Source organism: Canis lupus, chromosome 19 (assembly GCF_003254725.2).
Source record: "Canis lupus dingo isolate Sandy chromosome 19, ASM325472v2, whole genome shotgun sequence".
NCBI classification, from domain to species: domain Eukaryota; kingdom Metazoa; phylum Chordata; class Mammalia; order Carnivora; family Canidae; genus Canis; species Canis lupus.
The window spans coordinates 50520042-50537761 of NC_064261.1; the positions used below are offsets into that span (position 1 = coordinate 50520042).

The 17720-nt window shown below is 35.3% G+C and overlaps 1 pseudogene; it reads left to right on the forward strand.

Annotated features, from left to right (window-relative positions):
- Positions 1-2242: 2242 nt before the first annotated feature.
- LOC112649974 (60S ribosomal protein L26-like) lies at positions 2243-2672 on the forward strand (annotated as a pseudogene).
- The last annotated feature ends 15048 nt before the right edge of the window (positions 2673-17720 follow it).

Sequence of the window (17720 nt, forward strand, 5' to 3'; positions counted from 1 at the left end):
CCCTTCTTACTGGTTTAACTCTGCTTACAACTGCATAAAGTAGCTCAGTATCTATATTCTCCTAAATTGCTCCTTTTGAATGAGCCATCTGTTCCTAGAATCCTGAGTGATACAATGAGGAAGAAATGATTCACTCACCAAAAAACTAGTCCTACTAATCTAGTGGCTAGTGAGCCATTCTCAATTTTGAAACTGTCTCCTTCCTACAAATCCATGTTCTCTTCCTCCTAAACTTGGATCGAAAGAGGCTCACCTCTTTCATGAACCATTTCTAAACTAGCTGCATGGTTTTCTACTTCCTAAAAACACTGGCCATCACTTTCCAGTTCTATTACTCCACTTATCTAAATTTGATATATTTATAAGCCATTTCTAAGTTTATTAATGTTTCCTCTAGGCTTCTTTTTAAAGGTTTTAGTGTCTCTAGTGTAGAAATGACTTTGCCTGCTTTCTGTGCAAACTCGCTCATTCCTAGAGTTCTGTGTAACTTGTCTCTATTTATACTCTTTCCCTGGTAGTTCTCATCCAAGTCTTATGACTTTATAGGACTAATGAACCTTTCTACTTTTAAGCCTAATAGGTATTTTAATCTTAAAATTAACATATCCAAATCTAAACTTTGGATCTCCTTCTTTACCCTCACTGCAAATATGTTCATGTTCCAGTTCTATTCTCTTAGAAACTCCAGTTTCTTGGGCCCCAAAACTTGGGGCCATCTTTTACTCATCTCTCTTTTTCTTTTTGTCATACCTTAACGAAAATCCTTCAAAAAGTTATGTCAACCCTATATACAAAATATATCCAGATTCCAATCACTTCTCACAACTTCCTCTGCTACCTGCTGTGCTGGTCCAGGTCACTACGATCACTACAGTAGTCTCCTCATTGGTCTCCTCTGCCTTTGCTCTCATCCATCTGATAGTCTTTTCTTAATAGAGCAGCCTGAGTGCTGCCTTTTTAAACCTTAGTCCGATCATGTCATTTCTCTGTTCAAACCCTTCTCCTAGCTCCATTTTCATTCAGAGTGACACCCAGAGTTCTTACATATAGCCTACATGGTCCCACATAATACAGCCTCTGCTATCTGTCTGGGCACATTTCCTACTCCATTCCAGACACACTGACCTCCTTGTTTTGGGATAACATACCTGCCATCCACTCTCACCTTAGGTGTCCACATGGCTCACTCTCTCATCTCCTTCAAGTCTCTGCTCAAGCATTATCTGCTCAGGGTACAACCCTTTCCCATAGTAATTACTATCATTCAACAAATCATATATTTCACATGTTTATTTTGTTCATCATCTATCTTCCCCATAAGAAGGCAAATCTTCTATGAACTTAGTATTTCTTAAATATTCTCAGTTTTATTTACTACATATACACAGCTTTTAAATCTGTTTCTGGCATTTAAAATATACACAACAAATATTTGATAAATAAATGAAAGTGTATATTTTTTATTCTTTAACATAAAGCCTTTCACCAAAATACATGGGCATTAGAATACCTCAACAGATTTAAAAAATTTAAAAGAAACTCATATGCATAGAGTGCTCGCCATCTATTAGGTAATGGGTAGTACTTTACAAGCATGAACTCAAGGAATTTTCATAGCAGATCTTATTATAAGCAACTTGCAGACAAATGTTATATAACTAGTTTAAAAAGTGAAAAAGTCAGTACATGGGGAATATGGGTTCCAATACTGACATGCCTGACTCCAGAGTCCATGTTCTTTCTGATATGACTAAAACATGCCTCTTTAAACTTAAAAAAACAACAACAACAGCAATAAAAACGATGAAAGCAAACCTTCATTTCAAAGGGGGGCAACTGGGGCTCCTGGGTGGCTCAGTGGTTAAGCATCGGCCTTCGGCTCAGGGCATGACCCCGGGGTCCTGGGATCGAGGCCCACATAGGGCTCCTCGCAAGGAGTCTGCTTCTCCCTCTGTCTGTGTCTCTGCCTCTCTGTGTCTCTCATGAATAAATAAATAAAATCTTAAAAATAAATAAAAGGAGGGCAACTAAGTGTCTGACTAGGATTCCAAGTGTGTTAAAATTCTAAGCCCTAGCTTTTAGAAGAAAAAATACTGGATAGGCCAGGCAAAAGGCTGGACACAGATTAGAAAGCCAGAATTGCACCTTCATGCAAACCAAGAGATTGTAGGTAGAGAAACTGCTCTGAAAGCACCATCTTTTCCCCCCTTGTATGGCCATTGTTGAAGCAGCAGTAGCCAAAATGAAGTTCAATCCCTTTGTGACTTCTGACCAGGGCAAGAGCCATAAAAGGCATTTCAATTGACCTTCCCACATTTGCAGGAAGATTGCGTCTTTCCCTCTTTCCAAAGAGCTGAGACAGAAGTACAATGTTCTCTCCGTGTCCATCTGAAAGGATGATAAAGTTCAGGTTGTATGAGGACACTACAAAGGTCAGCAAATTGGCAAAGTTGTCCAAGTTTACAGAAAGAAGTGTGTCATCTACCCTGAACCTGTGCGATGGGAGAAGTCAATCCCACAGCTGCCTGTGTGGGCACTGGGCCCTGCAAGGTGGTTTTATCACCAGGCTAACACTGGACAGACCCAGGGAGGTCTTTGAATGTAAAGCCAAAACTTGTCAGATGGGAAAAGAAAAGGGCAAGTATAGAGAAGCAACAACTGAGAAGATTTAGGGATAAAGTAATCTAAAATAAAAAAAAAAAAAAGTAATCTAAAATACAACCTTCACTATACAAACTGCTACAACGAAAAACAAACAAACAAACAAACCTCCCCAGCCCTGTCCCTGTGGTCTACCAGCTGCCCTGTACTCCCACTGCACAAAAGGATGGGAGATTGTTCCAAGTTCTTGCTTATTGAGTTGATATCAATTTGCATCAGGAAACTGAGATAATCAAATAATTCCAGAAATAAAATTAGAGCCCTTTTTATTAAAGAATTCCTCTATCTTGGTCAATTAGAAAATAGTAGGGGGAGCTTCCTTGGCTCTTCTGCTGGCCATGTGAATAGACCAGGGATTGGTTTCACCTCTTCTCTGTCTTCTTTCTTTGAAAGATGCACTATGTCCAAAAAATTATCCAGAAAAGAAAAAGGAAGAGGGTAAATGTCATAGTATACCCCAGACACAAGGAAAGGTTCTTGGGAAACGTAAGTAAGTTATCTGAAACTTGACAAAAATCATATCAATAAAAAAAAGAAGTTACATGAGTGACTTTTGAATTGAAACTTCAAGTGTGTTAGCAAATCAGAACGTCTATAAAACAAGGCAATATTCTTCCCAATATCCCCTAAGCTCTCTACCTTATAAACAGATTCTAAAGGGACATTTACATAAGTAATTCACATTTAGAGCCAACAGAAACCTCCTATTGATGAGAATATTCCAATTGCCAGCATCTCTCAACACACACAGAAGTCCCTTAAGATTTCAATACCTCACGTTATTCGAGCTGAAGTTTCACTGGTTTTATATCAGAATTAACGCCTCAGAGAAAACTGAAATTCATATAAAACTTTAGGATTTTAAAAACATTTTGTATCTTGGTTCTTTTTTAAAGAGAATGTTGTAAAAGAGAAATAAAATATTGAGGTTCAATCATACCAGAGGGAAGGCAATGAAGTTGAATTTAGAGGCAAATCAGGACTTCAGCACCAACAGGTACGAAGGTACACATTCACATTCTTTGGTTTCTCCACTACACATCTTTTATCTTCGCTGACATCCTGCCCAATATGTATATTTACATTTTTTCTAGTAGTTAGAAACATGACACAACTCGTGATGTGCCTCAAATGAGAAGATTCTTCAACACATCAGATTTCACGTTATGGTGGCTAGCTCAGTGCTAACACTCGGGTGACAGCAGCAGCTCTTTAGAAACTAGCACTGAAAGGTGCTAAAACCTCAGGAAGTACTTAAAGAAGATTTAAAATTGTCTCTACGTGATCTAAGGCTGAGCACTGTGTATAGAAAAAAGGGCTGACAGAGATTCAGCAACTAGAAGTCTACGTCTCCTAGCAAAAGACAGCTGGACAACTCCTCGTAAAGAGAGCAAGATATTACTCAAAAGTCAAACATTCGCTTCTCCATTTGCATGAGGAAATTACATTCTTTCATCAAATCCAGTATGTGTGGTTTTTAAAAATTATACGCCTATCACTAAATGGCTGAGTTCACCTACATATTTGAGCTAACATATCAAACAAAGAAAACAGGCTTGGCCGCGAAGTCAATGAAAGTCAAATAAAAAGCCAAACTAAACAGATGAGACACCATGCCATGAAGATCGACAAAGAAGATCATTGTTAGGTGAGGAGGGTTTAGCAACCAGCAAGGAGGATTTGCTGTGCCCATCATAAACACAAAGCAACTCATTTAAGCTACTTAAATACAAATCCCACTTCAAGACGGATGGGTAGTTGATTGCATACAACTGGATTTTTTTCTTTACCATTCTGTATTAGAGTTAAACTCCATGAACCACACATGGATATCTTAAAGGTATTTTTGAAATGCTTGGTAATAATAATAGGAGTAACAAAATCGGTAGCTTTGTATTAGGGATTTTTAAAAATAGAGTACTCTCTATAAATTTAAGATGTAATGGCAATTATGATGACTAAGATTAAGATCACAATGACTTATTTGTTTTAAAACAATCCTCATTCCAATATTTCCCTTCTAAAATGATACTACAGCTTTTGAGGGCATTCATTACCTGGTCTGGTCTAGAGAAGCCAAGCATCCAGAATGTATCTATATTTGTCCTTCCTGAGATTTATCAGAAGGGATTTCTATCCATTAAACTGAAAAACACAATTTCTTCTCTTCCACAGCATCCATTAGGAATCTTCCTGCCAGGTATTATAATTATATACCTGGAAAACTCAAGAGACTCAATTGAAAAGCTATTTAGCAAAGTAGTGGGGCACAAAATCAATATACAAAAGAAACACAACAAACAATATGAATATATAATGGAAGACAGTACTCACCTAAGAAAGAAAAGAAGATAAAAGGCAGGCAAATAAACTTAATAAAAAATGTTAAAACTTGGGGATTTCTGGGTGGCTCAGTGGTTTAATATCTGCCTTCGGCTCAGGGCATGATCCTGGAGACCCAGGATCGAGTCTCACATCCTGCTCCCTGCATAGAGCCTGCTTCTCCCTCTGCCTATGTCTCTGCCTCTCTCTCTCTTTCTCTCTCTCTCTCTCTCTCTCTCTCTCTGTCTTTCATGAATAAATAAATAAAATCTTTTAAAAAATGTTAAAACTCTACTGAAGAACATACAAGAAATTTTTGTACAAAGTGAAGATGTATCTAGCTGGTAGAGTTAACAACAAAAAGATGTCAATTCTTTGTGAGTTAATTTATAATTTATTTTTATTTTTATTTTTTTTAATTTATAATTTAAACATAAGCCCAAAAAGAATAATATTGATGTAGGTTTTTTGAAACTAGGCAAAGTGATCATAAAGTTTATATGGAAAAATTATCAAAAATGGGAAGGAAAATTGGGGGAGAGAAAGGGCAATGAGGGGGAATTACCCCTATATGTTTTATAAAAACATAAACATAAAAACCTTCAAATAGGATGGCACTGGTTCATCATTAGACAGATTGACCAACAGAATATTATACAAAGTCCAGAAATAATTTCAAATGCATACTACAATTCACCAGACGAAAAAGGTAGCATTTCAAATCAGTGGGGAAAAGACAACACTTCAATAAATGGTGATAGAATGTATGGGGAAAAGATATTGGACTCATTACTCTATCACACTCTAGTGATCTAGTACAACTAGGATAGTTTTCATTTGAGTCAAAGATGTACATACAAAATAATGAAAGCATGCGAGTAGTAGAAGAGAGCACAAGAAGTTCCTTTGTAACATTTCAGTGGAGAAGATCTTTGTAATTCAGATCTAGAATCCACAAAATTAAAAAAAATAAATTTAACAACATATGAAACTGTGAACAAACTCAGAAGATAAGTGGTAAACTGAAAAACTTCTATCAGAGAGAGATACTAACTTCCCTAACGTATGAAAAGCTACTAGAAACCAATAAAAGACCAATCACATAGTAGAAATAGGCAGAAATACATACATATATGTCAGAAAAAAAAACTGACATAGCTTATAAATATAAATAGATGATCAAATCCACTTGTAATAAGAGAAATACATTGTTAAAACTAGGCTGATCTATCACTTTCCAGTTTGGTAATGGTCTAAGAGCTTGACAGCACATTTTCTTATTGTAGGAAGATAGGCCTTCTCATACATCAGGGAGAATTGAAATTGGTACAGCTCCGATGGAAAGACTTTTTGTAAGGTTTATCAAAACGGTGTTCACATTGTACTTTTAGGAATTTATCCTGCAGATATACTTGCCCACGTGTAAAACGACATTATGTGTAATGTTTTCTAGGCCAGCATTGCTTTAAAAACTGGAAACAACTCACATACCCACTAATAGGAGACTAGTTAAAAAAATCATTGAACATTTACAGAGTGAAGTACTACACAGCGGTTTAAAAAAATGAGGAAGCTATCTACTATTGATCATCAAGATGTAGTGTTGCAAAAAAAATAATGCATAAAACAGTGTATATTGTGTGCTACTTTTTATTTGAAAAAGGAAGAATAAGACTATATATTCATATTTTCTGGGTTAACGCATAAAGAAATCTGCCAAGAATATATAAGAATTAATTATGGCTCTGTGTGTATATGTGTGTGTGTGTGTGTGTAAAAGAGAGCTGTGTAAATGGTGGACAGGATGAGAGCACAACTTTTCACAGTATGCCTTTTTTACATTTTTGAAAAGTTTGCACTATGTGAATATATGCCATTTCAGGGCAAAGGAGGGGTGGAGGACGCTACTTGCCTAAACTTTCTGTTCCTCTACAGCTCTAGTCACCAGCAAATCATTTGCTGCTGGGGAGAGTGGGAGTCAATTAAGACTATCTTTTTCATTGCCAGAGGACGCTTTCTATTAAAAAGTACACTATGAAAGCCACACTTAGGAAAGAGAACCAAGGAAAATACATTTTCCTACTTATTTATGCTGCTTTATTCAAGATAAAGGGAATTAAGCCCAAATACGTGTGTCCTCCTGCCAGTCTCTTCTTTTTAATCCTTTATAAGCACACACACATATAAATCATTCAGTCTTTTCCTCACCTTAGTGCATTTGGCTGCTTTAACAAAATACTACAGACCGGCTTGTAACAACAGAAATTTATTTCTTACAGTTCTGGAGACTAGAAGTCTGAGATCAGAACACCAGGATGCTTGGGTGAGGACCCTCTTGCAGGTCACAGACTTCTTATTGTATCCTCGAGCAGTGGAAGGAGTTAGGTGTATTTCCAGAACCTCCTTTATAAATAAGGGCACTAATTCCATTCATGAGGGCTCCATTCACCTCCAAAAGGCCCCACCTCCTAATACCACCACCTTTGAAGGGTGAAGATTTCAACACATGAATTTGGGGGGATATATATATATATTCAGACCATAGCAATCCTCATCACGTACTTTACACATTTTGAATTTTATTTTGTAGGCTGGATTTCTTTTCTACAATTGTTGATTTTGCCACTAATCTTCAAAACTCCTTAATCTTATCTGCAAAATTTTAAACTTTTCCTGATCCAGATGTAAGCATTGTTTTAGTACAAGTCTGTCAAATGAAAAGTATAGGAGAAAGATCATCTTTCAAACTGAATTCATGGGGGAGTTTCTTTGAAGTTAAACCTCACCTTGTATTTGTCACCTCTGGTTTCACATTTTGCATTCAGACCAACAGTTTATCAGCCTTCACATCATTTCTCTCTCTGTGTTCTAGGATATTAGAGAACCACCTAATTCAGTTCCCTGTGAGTCTCACAATATGTTCTGAATCTTTTATCCAAGATAGCAATAAAGATACGAAGAAAACTATCCTCATAGCATGTTTCCATTAATTGTCATTTGCTTCATCCCGTCTAGAAATACAACCATGGTTTAACTACTCTTTGTTTTTGTCAAATTGTTCGGTTACCTGGAAGCAGTATAAATCAGACCTTACTACTATAGTTCTTCAAAGCCTTCTTCTCTTCTTGCAGATGCTGTAGATATCCCCAGCCCAGATATCACCTGCCTAGATTGAAACGGATTCAATCTTTGTCGAGGTTTCACCGAAGAATACAGTGTAGGGTACCTATGACAACACTAGGGTGGTAAAAGAGAAGTAACTCCAATAAGCTAGAATTCCCTTCAACCGTTAAGAATTTATAAGACATTTTATGTTGCAATTTGTCTTATATGGCAAAGATAATATGGAAGCGATACTCCTGGAAATAAAAGAACTGTATTCAATTTGTTCCTTTTTCTTTTTCTACTCCTAACTTCTCTCTCTCTCTCTTTTTTTTTTTACTATGTTTAATTTGGTTTCAGGACTGGATTTAGGATAAAGAGCAGGTTGGTCATGGAGAATAACAATTCTTAGGAAAGCCATGTTAATACAATATAGTGATCAAAAATATTTCTTTTAAAAATAACATAAACAAACAAACAAAAAATAAATAAAAATAAAAATAAAATAAAAATAACATAAACAGACTATGATAATTGTAAAGGCTGGGTGATGGATACCTGAGAGTTCAATATAACATGCCTCTACTTTGGTATATTTTGAACATTTTCCCCAACAAAAAATTAAAATAAGCAAACATTAAACTATATTCTCAATCTCTTTTGCTGTGGTGCATCTTATTAGATATCCTCTAAATTACCCTTGACCTCATCCCCCAAATTGGATCTATGTCTAGAGACAGAGATAAAAGTATAATTGAAGTAAAATGTGCTATTATTTTACTGTATTTAATGATATGATTAGAAAAGTAGAGCGATATTACCAAAGTGTTGGTATCCCTGAATGTTGGGAACTGTAGGCTACTGAGGTGGGTTGGTGATCTGGTTTATATGTGCAGAGGATGGGAGGAAAAACAGGATGTGGACTGCACAAAAGTGCTACAAGGAAATAAAGTTTTAAAGACACCCTGGGTCCAGATGGTTTAAAAAAAAATGAGAAAAAAAGGGAAAAAACAAACCCAGGAAGGGATGAACTAATGAAAAGTTGAACTCAGGCAATCTCTGCATATTATCACATGTCTGGAAAAAAGAAAAGAAGATTGATCATGGGATTTCAGTGGGTTCAATCCCAATGACCCCACACACGTTGAATACTCAGATGCCTACCACAACAGCAGTTTGAAGCCTAAACTGATCCAGGCAGAAAATGACCCTGTCTTCAAAGATGAAGTTTTCTAAAAAAAGGTTTCTCTGCTCTCAGTTTGAGAATGGAAGCAGACAGAACAAGAAGAAAGGTGGTGACTTCAAGGGTTTGGCCTCAAGGAGAGAGCAGCAAATGAAAGAACTGAGCTAGCTTCGGCAAGAAGGGTTATTGTTTTCAGGCTGTCCTGAGCTGATGAAGTAACGCACTTCATCTACCTACAGTTTTTCCTAAAATTGCCAAGTAGATGGTAGCATCAGTTGTGGGACCAAACAGATTCTGAGTACTGCATTTTGGTGGATATAATGGGAAAGGTGTGCTCCAGTGGGGGAAAAGGATATCAGACCATAGAGAGAGATTTGAAGGAAAAATTGCAATCTTTAAGTGGTGAAGTTAAGTTTTTTGCTCACAATGCAGGACAGGGAAAATCCAGTTAAAGACACTTTCTGTTTGGGATCTGGAGTGGCATTCCATCAGCCATTTAGAACTTAATTGCAAAAGCATAAATAAATTTTCCAAGCCCCTTATTCTCTTTATAAATAGCACTTTCTCACGTGTGTGCTATTCTTCACTTTCCTGAAAAGCAAATTAAGGCTTTCTAGTAGCTATTCACAAATACATAGCGGCTTTGGGGGTCCTCTTTATTTATTATTCTCATTTGTGATCCTGGGATTTATGTTGAGCGTATACTTATTAAACTAACGGAAGATGCAACTTTAGCTTGCATATCTATTACTTAAGGAAACACAATTGAATTCAAAGTCGTCTTCACAAATCTAATGACCTTTAATTCAGGGGACAAATGCAGATTTAATCACCTAAATGAAAGAAAAAATGCTAGAAATTTACATAAACATGATAGACTATTATATAGTAATTATGATACATCAGAAACAATAAAAACAACAAAACCTTTAACACTGACCAGGTCTTAATCAAAGTGCTGTCTTCTGGGATATAGTTTTATGCCATGGATGAAACGACAAGGCAGGGATCTTGGAGAGAAGCTCAGCCAATATGCAAATATTTAATAAATGATAGGAAGAAGGCCTAAATAAAGTAGGACCATAGATTGCTAATGTGAGGATAATTTTTAAAATTCCTCAGATATTTAGAAAGGAATCCTACATTGTGGTTAACCACTCTGTATTTGAGTAGAAGTCAAGGAAAAAGTAGACTACAGAAATAGCAACTTAGTATAACAATGGGACAAGGTCCTTACCATAAAAAGGATGTGATATATAATAAGTAAGTATTGTGAAATCTCATCAAAAGATATGTTTAGGGCACCTGAGTGGCTCAGTGGGTTGAGTGTCAGACTCTTGGTTTTGGCTCAGGGGGTGATCTCATGGGTCATGGGATAAGCCCTGCATCGGGCTCCACAGTCAGTAGGGAGTATGGTTGAAGATTCTCTCTCTCTCTCTCTCTGCCCATCTACCCACTTATGCGTTCTCTCTCTCTCTCTCTCAAATAAATAAATAAATCTTTAACAAAAAGATATGTTTAAGTTGGATAAGAAATACTCTTGTATTTCACAGATAGACTGAAAAGAGGAAATTCAAAATTCTATTTCTAGAATCTTGGGATTATCCACAGATTCAAGAATTAACATCATCCTTTAATAATGATTTGGGAGAATTTTAGAGAAGTCTAAAACCATGGGCACACAACTAATTTTGATAAGTTGGTGGCTAGCAATATTCTGAAGACTGTGTGATAAAGAAACATAATCATCTAAGAGTTAGACACATAAAGTATCAATCCTGACTCTATTATTCACAAATTCTAATTCTACATCTGAGTCTCTTCATTTGGAAAATATAGCACTTGACCTCCAACTTCAATAGTTGTACAGATGACAAGATAATGTATGTGAAAGCAGTTTAAGAATCAGAGCTTTGCAGATATATTTGCTCCGATTATTAACACTGACAACAATATTAGAAACAAATCATTCCTATGTTTCAGTGATACATATGCGACTCTCTCAACCACAAATATGAGAACTTTCACTCCTTCCATTACACTCTGAAAGGGAATCTATATCCAAGAATTAAAGAAGGGCCTGAGGTTAACCATTTACTGTTATTTGTTTTTAAAGGCTTGTTTTTTACAAGAGTATATATTCATACAATAAAATTCACATAGTGTATTGCTCAAAGAATTTTGGTAAATGAATACACCTGTGTAACCACCTCCCAGGTCAGATATAGAACATTCCCAATATCCTACAATGTTCTCTCATGTCCGATTCCAGTTAACTTTCCTAAAGCTAACTAATATTCTCACTTTCATCACTATAGACTCATTTTAGGTGGTTTTGGAAGGTCCCATAAGTAAAATCAAACAATATGTACTGTTTGTGCCTGGCTTCTTTGGCTCACTGTCATTTCTGGGAGACTCATCAATGTGGTTACATGAAACATTATTCATTATTTTTATTGCTCTATACTACTCCACTTCAACAAAATATCAGAACAAAAGCACTTCTGGAATGGCAGAGTAAGAACCTCAATCCTCTCCTATAAAAGCATTGAGAACACTCATTAAAAATGTCAAAATTAATTTTTTCAGACCTCTAGAAATAAACTCAAGACTTGCAGCAATCAAAAGAACATTTATTAAAAAAAGAAAAACCTACTGAATTTTGGTAAAACCGGTGAGCTTTGTGGCATTTTGACTTGCCCTATCTGGTTATCCTCTCCTCAGATTGATGGTAGCCCTGAAAATCAGCAGCCTAACACCATAGTAGCTATGAAAACCACCCTAGTAGACACTGAAGGGGACAGAATGAGTTTGGAAATCCCCCCAAGTCCCCAACCGATTGTCACTGTTTGACCTATCTGGCAACTCCCAGGAAGAACCCCATTCATAAGACTTGCCTTTATTTTACCTGAACCAGAGTTTGTTTAGTGAAGAGAGCTCTACCCCTAAGGCATTGTCAAAAGCATTCAATGACAATTGTTCAACATCACAGTCACCTAAAACAGAAATACCACGAAAGAAAGAAAGAAAGAGAGAGAAATACCACTCTTGACAAAAACAAGAGGCTTGACAAAAAGAAAAAGAAATACCACTTGACAAAAACAAGAGGCTTGACAAAAAAAAAAAAAAAAAAAAAAAGGGAAATCTGAAATGAGATGTGCATAGTGGGCTTTGAAAAGCTCCAAAATATTTCTGAGACTCTAGAAGGCCACATGCTTGTGCAGGGTTGTGGAATGCCTCACAAAAACCATTTTCTCTCCTCTGACACAATCTGAAGCCCTGTGCAAACAGGAAGTGAAGGTTAAGGCAGACTTATAAAATGCCAGAGCATTGAAGGCATACCCCAAAACAAACACACAAAGAATTTCTTGGCAAAATCTTGGACACCTATAGTTCTTTTACAAAAATCATCCTGCAATTGTAAGCTGACCACTAAACTCACCAAGCAGAGACTTCGATGGCTACATATAACTAAAAATACAAATTTTAGAGAATTAGTTCAGGAAAGTCACCAAATAATAAGTAGCAACAACAAATAGCACCTACAATAAATCATGTGGTATGAAGGTACCACATTATATTGCATAAAATTCTAGTTTTCAACAGCAAAAAATAATTTCCAGATTTTCTAAGACACAGGAAGTTATGGCCCATACACAGGAGTAAATAGCAGTAAATAAATACTATACCTAGGACTCTTAGATGTTAAAATTACTAAACGAAGAATTAAAATCAGCTACTATAAACATGTTTAAAGAACTAAAGGAAATCATAGCTAAGGAATTATAGAGAGATGACATCAAATAAAGAATATCAACAACAACAGCAAAATATATACATATATATCCCAAATATAAATATATCAATTTGGAATTGAAAAGTACAGTAACAAAAATTAAAAATTCATTAGAGGGACTTAAGATTATTTTTGAACTGGCAAAAGTAGAATTGGCAAACATGAATATAGGTCAATAGAGACTATCCAATCTGAGAAACAGAAATTATTTTAGTGAAAAAAATAAAATGAACAGAGCCTCATTGATCCACAAAACACTGTGAAAAGTACTAATATATGTATGATGAGAGTCTCAGACGGAAAGCAAGAGAAAGAAACAGAAAGAATATTTGAAGAAACAATGGACAGACATTTCCCAAATTTGATGAAAAATATTAATCTATAGATTCAGGAAATTCAACAAACCTAAAGTATGATGAACATAAAGAGATCTACTCTTTTTTTATTTTTAAAGAATTTATTTATTATTTACTTATTTATTTGAGAGAGTGTGTGAACGGGGTCCAAGTGGGGGGGGAATAGCAGAGGGAGAGGGACAAGCAGACTCTGCACTGAGCATGGAGCCCAACCTAGGGCTCAGTCCTACAACGAAAATCAAGAGTCAGTGACTTAAACAACTAAGCCACCCAGGCACCCTGAGATCCATTCTTTTATATAGACAAATGATAGTCACACTGTCAAATGGCAAAGAGTAAAACTGTATTTTTGTTTGCAACACTTTTCACCTTTTATATGAGTTAAAAGATATGTACATAAATGATAAAACTTTGGGGCAGCCTGGGGGGCTCAGTGGTTTAGCGCAGCCTTCAGCCCAAGGCCTGATCCTGGAGACCCAGGATTGAGTCCCGCATCAGGCTCCCTGCATGGAGCCTGCTTCTCCCTCTGCCTGTGTCTCATGAATAAATAAATAAAATATTTTTAAAAATTATAAAACTTTGTTAATGGGCTTTAATATACAAAAACATAATTCGTATGACAATAATGGCACCAAAAATGAAAAGCAGAAAGGGAACTAACTAAATAATTTTGTACATTTCTGTACAAAGAGGAACCAATAATTTTGTACATTATTCTAATTGATTGTTTTAAGTTAGAATGCTAATTGTAATTTCCATCGAATACAGTAAGAAAATTAATTCCAATAATATAATAGAAGAAACAACAAGGGAGTTCAAAAAGTATGCTAGAAAATATCTAATACAAAAGAAGGCAGTGACTGAGAAAGAAAAAGACATAAGACAGAACACAAATAACAAAATGATAAATGTAAATCCTACCTTATCAGTAATTACATTAAATGTGAATGGATTAAGCACTTGAATCAAAAGGAGAGATTGGCAGGATGTATTTTGAAGAAAATGACCCAACTATATGCTGGGTATAAAAGATACACTTTTGATTCAAGAAACAAAAAAGTTGAAAGTAAAAGAATAGGGGAAAAGTCTCTTTGGTTACTGTAATCAGAGACCTAGTAACTAACCAAAAAGACCTAGTAGCCAAAAGTAACCTTGGACGGCCATACTAGTATCAAACAAAATAGACTCTAAGACAAAACAGGTAACTAGAGTCAAAAAAGGCATTTTAAAATAAAAAGTGAGTCATTTTGTCAGGATGACAATCAATTATAAATACATATGCACCTAATTGTGGAGCTCCAATGTGTGCAAAGTAAAAGCTTATAGAATTGAAGAAATGGACAATTAAAAAATATTAGTTTGAGACCTCCATATCCCATTTTTAGTAATGGATAAAAAGAAAGAAGACCAAGAAGAAAATAGAAAAGTGTAACAACACTACAAGCCAACTAGACCTAATAACATCTATAGAACACTACCCAACAACAACAGAATTCATACTCTTAGGTGCACATCGAATAATTCTCCAGCATAGGCCATATATCAGGACATAAACAAGCTGCAATCAATGGAAAATAATTGAAATCATACCATATATGTTCTCCAACATTAATGGATTGATATTAAAAATCAATAACAGGGGCACCTGGGTTAAGTGGCCAATTCTTGATTTCAGCTCAGGTCATGATCTCAGTGTCCTTGGATCTAGCCCCATGCCAGGCTCTTTGCTCAGCAGGGAGTGTGCTCTAGGATTCTCTCTCTCTCCACCTTTGCCCCTCCTTCTGCTCTGTCTTTCTAAAATAAATAAATAAGTAAATATTTTTAAAAAGCAATAACACAAGGTAACATTGTGTGTCAGATACTTCAATAAATAAATAAATAAATAAATAAAAATACCAAAAAAATCAAAAACAGAAAAAATAATTTGAGAAATTTGAGAAATTTGAGGACATCAAAGAGTCAAAAAGGGAAAATTAGAATATATTTATAATAATTTATATATTTTAAGACTGTGTTATTAGGTATGTTTAAATTTAAGTTTATATTCCTATTGATTCTTTTTTTATGATTTTTTTATTGATTCTTTTATTATTATCAAACACTGTGTTTTTCTATAGTAATGCCTTTTGCCTTAGAGTTTATGTTGTCTGACATCAGTATAGCTACACCTTTTTCCTTTGGTCATGATTTCATTTTATAGTTTTCATACTGTTACTTTCAGCCTTAAATAGTCCTTATATTTAAGGTTTATCTTTTATGAGCAACATATGATTTGTTATTGTTTTTCTGTCTACTTTGCCCATCTTTGTCATTTAACTGGAGTATTAATCCAACTACTTAATTATAATTATTGGTTTATTTGTATTGAAATGTATCTTCTTACTGTATATTTTATACTATACCATCTTCTTTTATATTAATCAAGTTTTTTATTATTCCATTTGCCTTATGGGATTGTAGTGATATATTTATCATTTTATTGATTACCCTAAAATAAGAGATTCCAAGATTCATTCATTCATTGAAATATACTTTAAGTTTGTACATTTACAATTTCTTAGATAATATCTTTGTGTTGTTATGTATGTTAATCCTATAGCTATTTTAAACCCCATAGTGCTTTACTTACTATTATTTGTATTTAGATTTACTCATTTACCCTTCCCTGTGTTAATATTTTTCCTACAGTTCCATGTTGAAACATGAAAAAAAAATCCCTTTTGTCTTCTGTAGTGTAGGTATACTAGAAACAAATTTTCTCTGGTTTTGTTTTTCTGAAAATTTATTTATTTCACATTCCTTTCTGATGAATCTATTTGTAAGGTATAGAATTGTTGGTTAGCAGTTTCAGTCTTTCAGAATTTTAAAGTCATTCCATTGTCTTCTAGATTCCATGGTTTTTATTTAAAAGTCATCTGAAGTCTTTGGTCAATAGTTTCTTTTTATCTTTTTTTTTTTTTTTTTTTTTCCAGATGTTTGACTATGATACCCTGGTTGTAGCTTCCTTGTATTTATCCTGCATGTGGTTCGTGGAGCTTTTTGAATTCATGACTTGCTGGCTTTCATCCATTTTGTAAAATTTGTTGCCAATAGATTTGAAATGTTGCTCTTGTTCACTTCATGCTTTCATATTCTTCTAGGACTCCAATTACTGGTATGTCAGACTTTTAAATGCTGTTCCACCTAACTCTTATTTTCTCTTCTGTATTTTTCATCCCTTTTAATCTTTATATTTGAATATTTTCTACTTCTCTCTTAGTTCACTATTCTTCTTTCTGATGTGCCTAATCTATTATTAATTCATCTTATAATTTATTTTAGTTCTCGTAACATTTCCTTCTAGCATTTCTGCTTGGTCCTGTTTCTTACACACTTGGTGATTTTTAAATTGGATGCTAAATGTCATGTGTGAAAATTTGCAAAGACTCAACATTAAGTTATCCTTTTCCCAGAAAGGATTTAATATGCTCTGGTCATATAATGTATGGACTCATCACACTACTCAAGTCAAATGCTGGGATTCAGACTTTGTTAGCCTTAATGATTTCCAGTTTGTTCCTACTCCTAAAGCATAGTCCTTTAATTTTTAAGGAGTAGCATTCTTAGATTCTCCTCTGAAATCCTAAAGCATTTACTTAGGCTCTAGCACCTTGGTGGTTTCTAAATTTTCATCTCTGCCTCCCAAGTTCTCCAAGCCTGCCAAAATCTCTGCTCAGCTATTTAACATCCAAGCTAGTCCTTTACACTCAGTTTCTCTGCATTTTACCCTGCACAGTTTAAGAGTCAGCATATGCCTTGACTTTGTGGCTTTCTCAACTCCTGGATCTTAGTCTCTCAAGTCGCAATCACCTTGGTAGTCTCAAACTGTATCATCATCTGTCATATAGCATTCCCAACCCAGTGAGCCTGCCGTAAGCTCAGGCTGATGCTTTCTTATTGGCCTCTATTTACGCGTGCCAGGAATCTGCTAATACAAGTGAAAAGCTGAGATGAATGTGGGGCTCAACTCATCACAGTTTTCTCTCCTCTGGGATCTTGGATCCTCCGGGACTGGTTTTCTTAGCTCTTCTCTAGTGACTTCAAATAGTTGTTGTATATGTTATGTTTAACCGGTTGTTCTCAAGGAGAGTTAAAATATTACAAGCTATTCTCTCATAGCTAGAAGTGGAAGTTGAATCATTCACTTTTAATTTGCAACTTCCATAATCTCTGCTTTCAATATAGTCTTTCATTTGTGGTTTTGAAACTGCAGAGTTAAAACTGAGTCAGAAAAAGTACGTACCTGGGTGAACTTGGAATA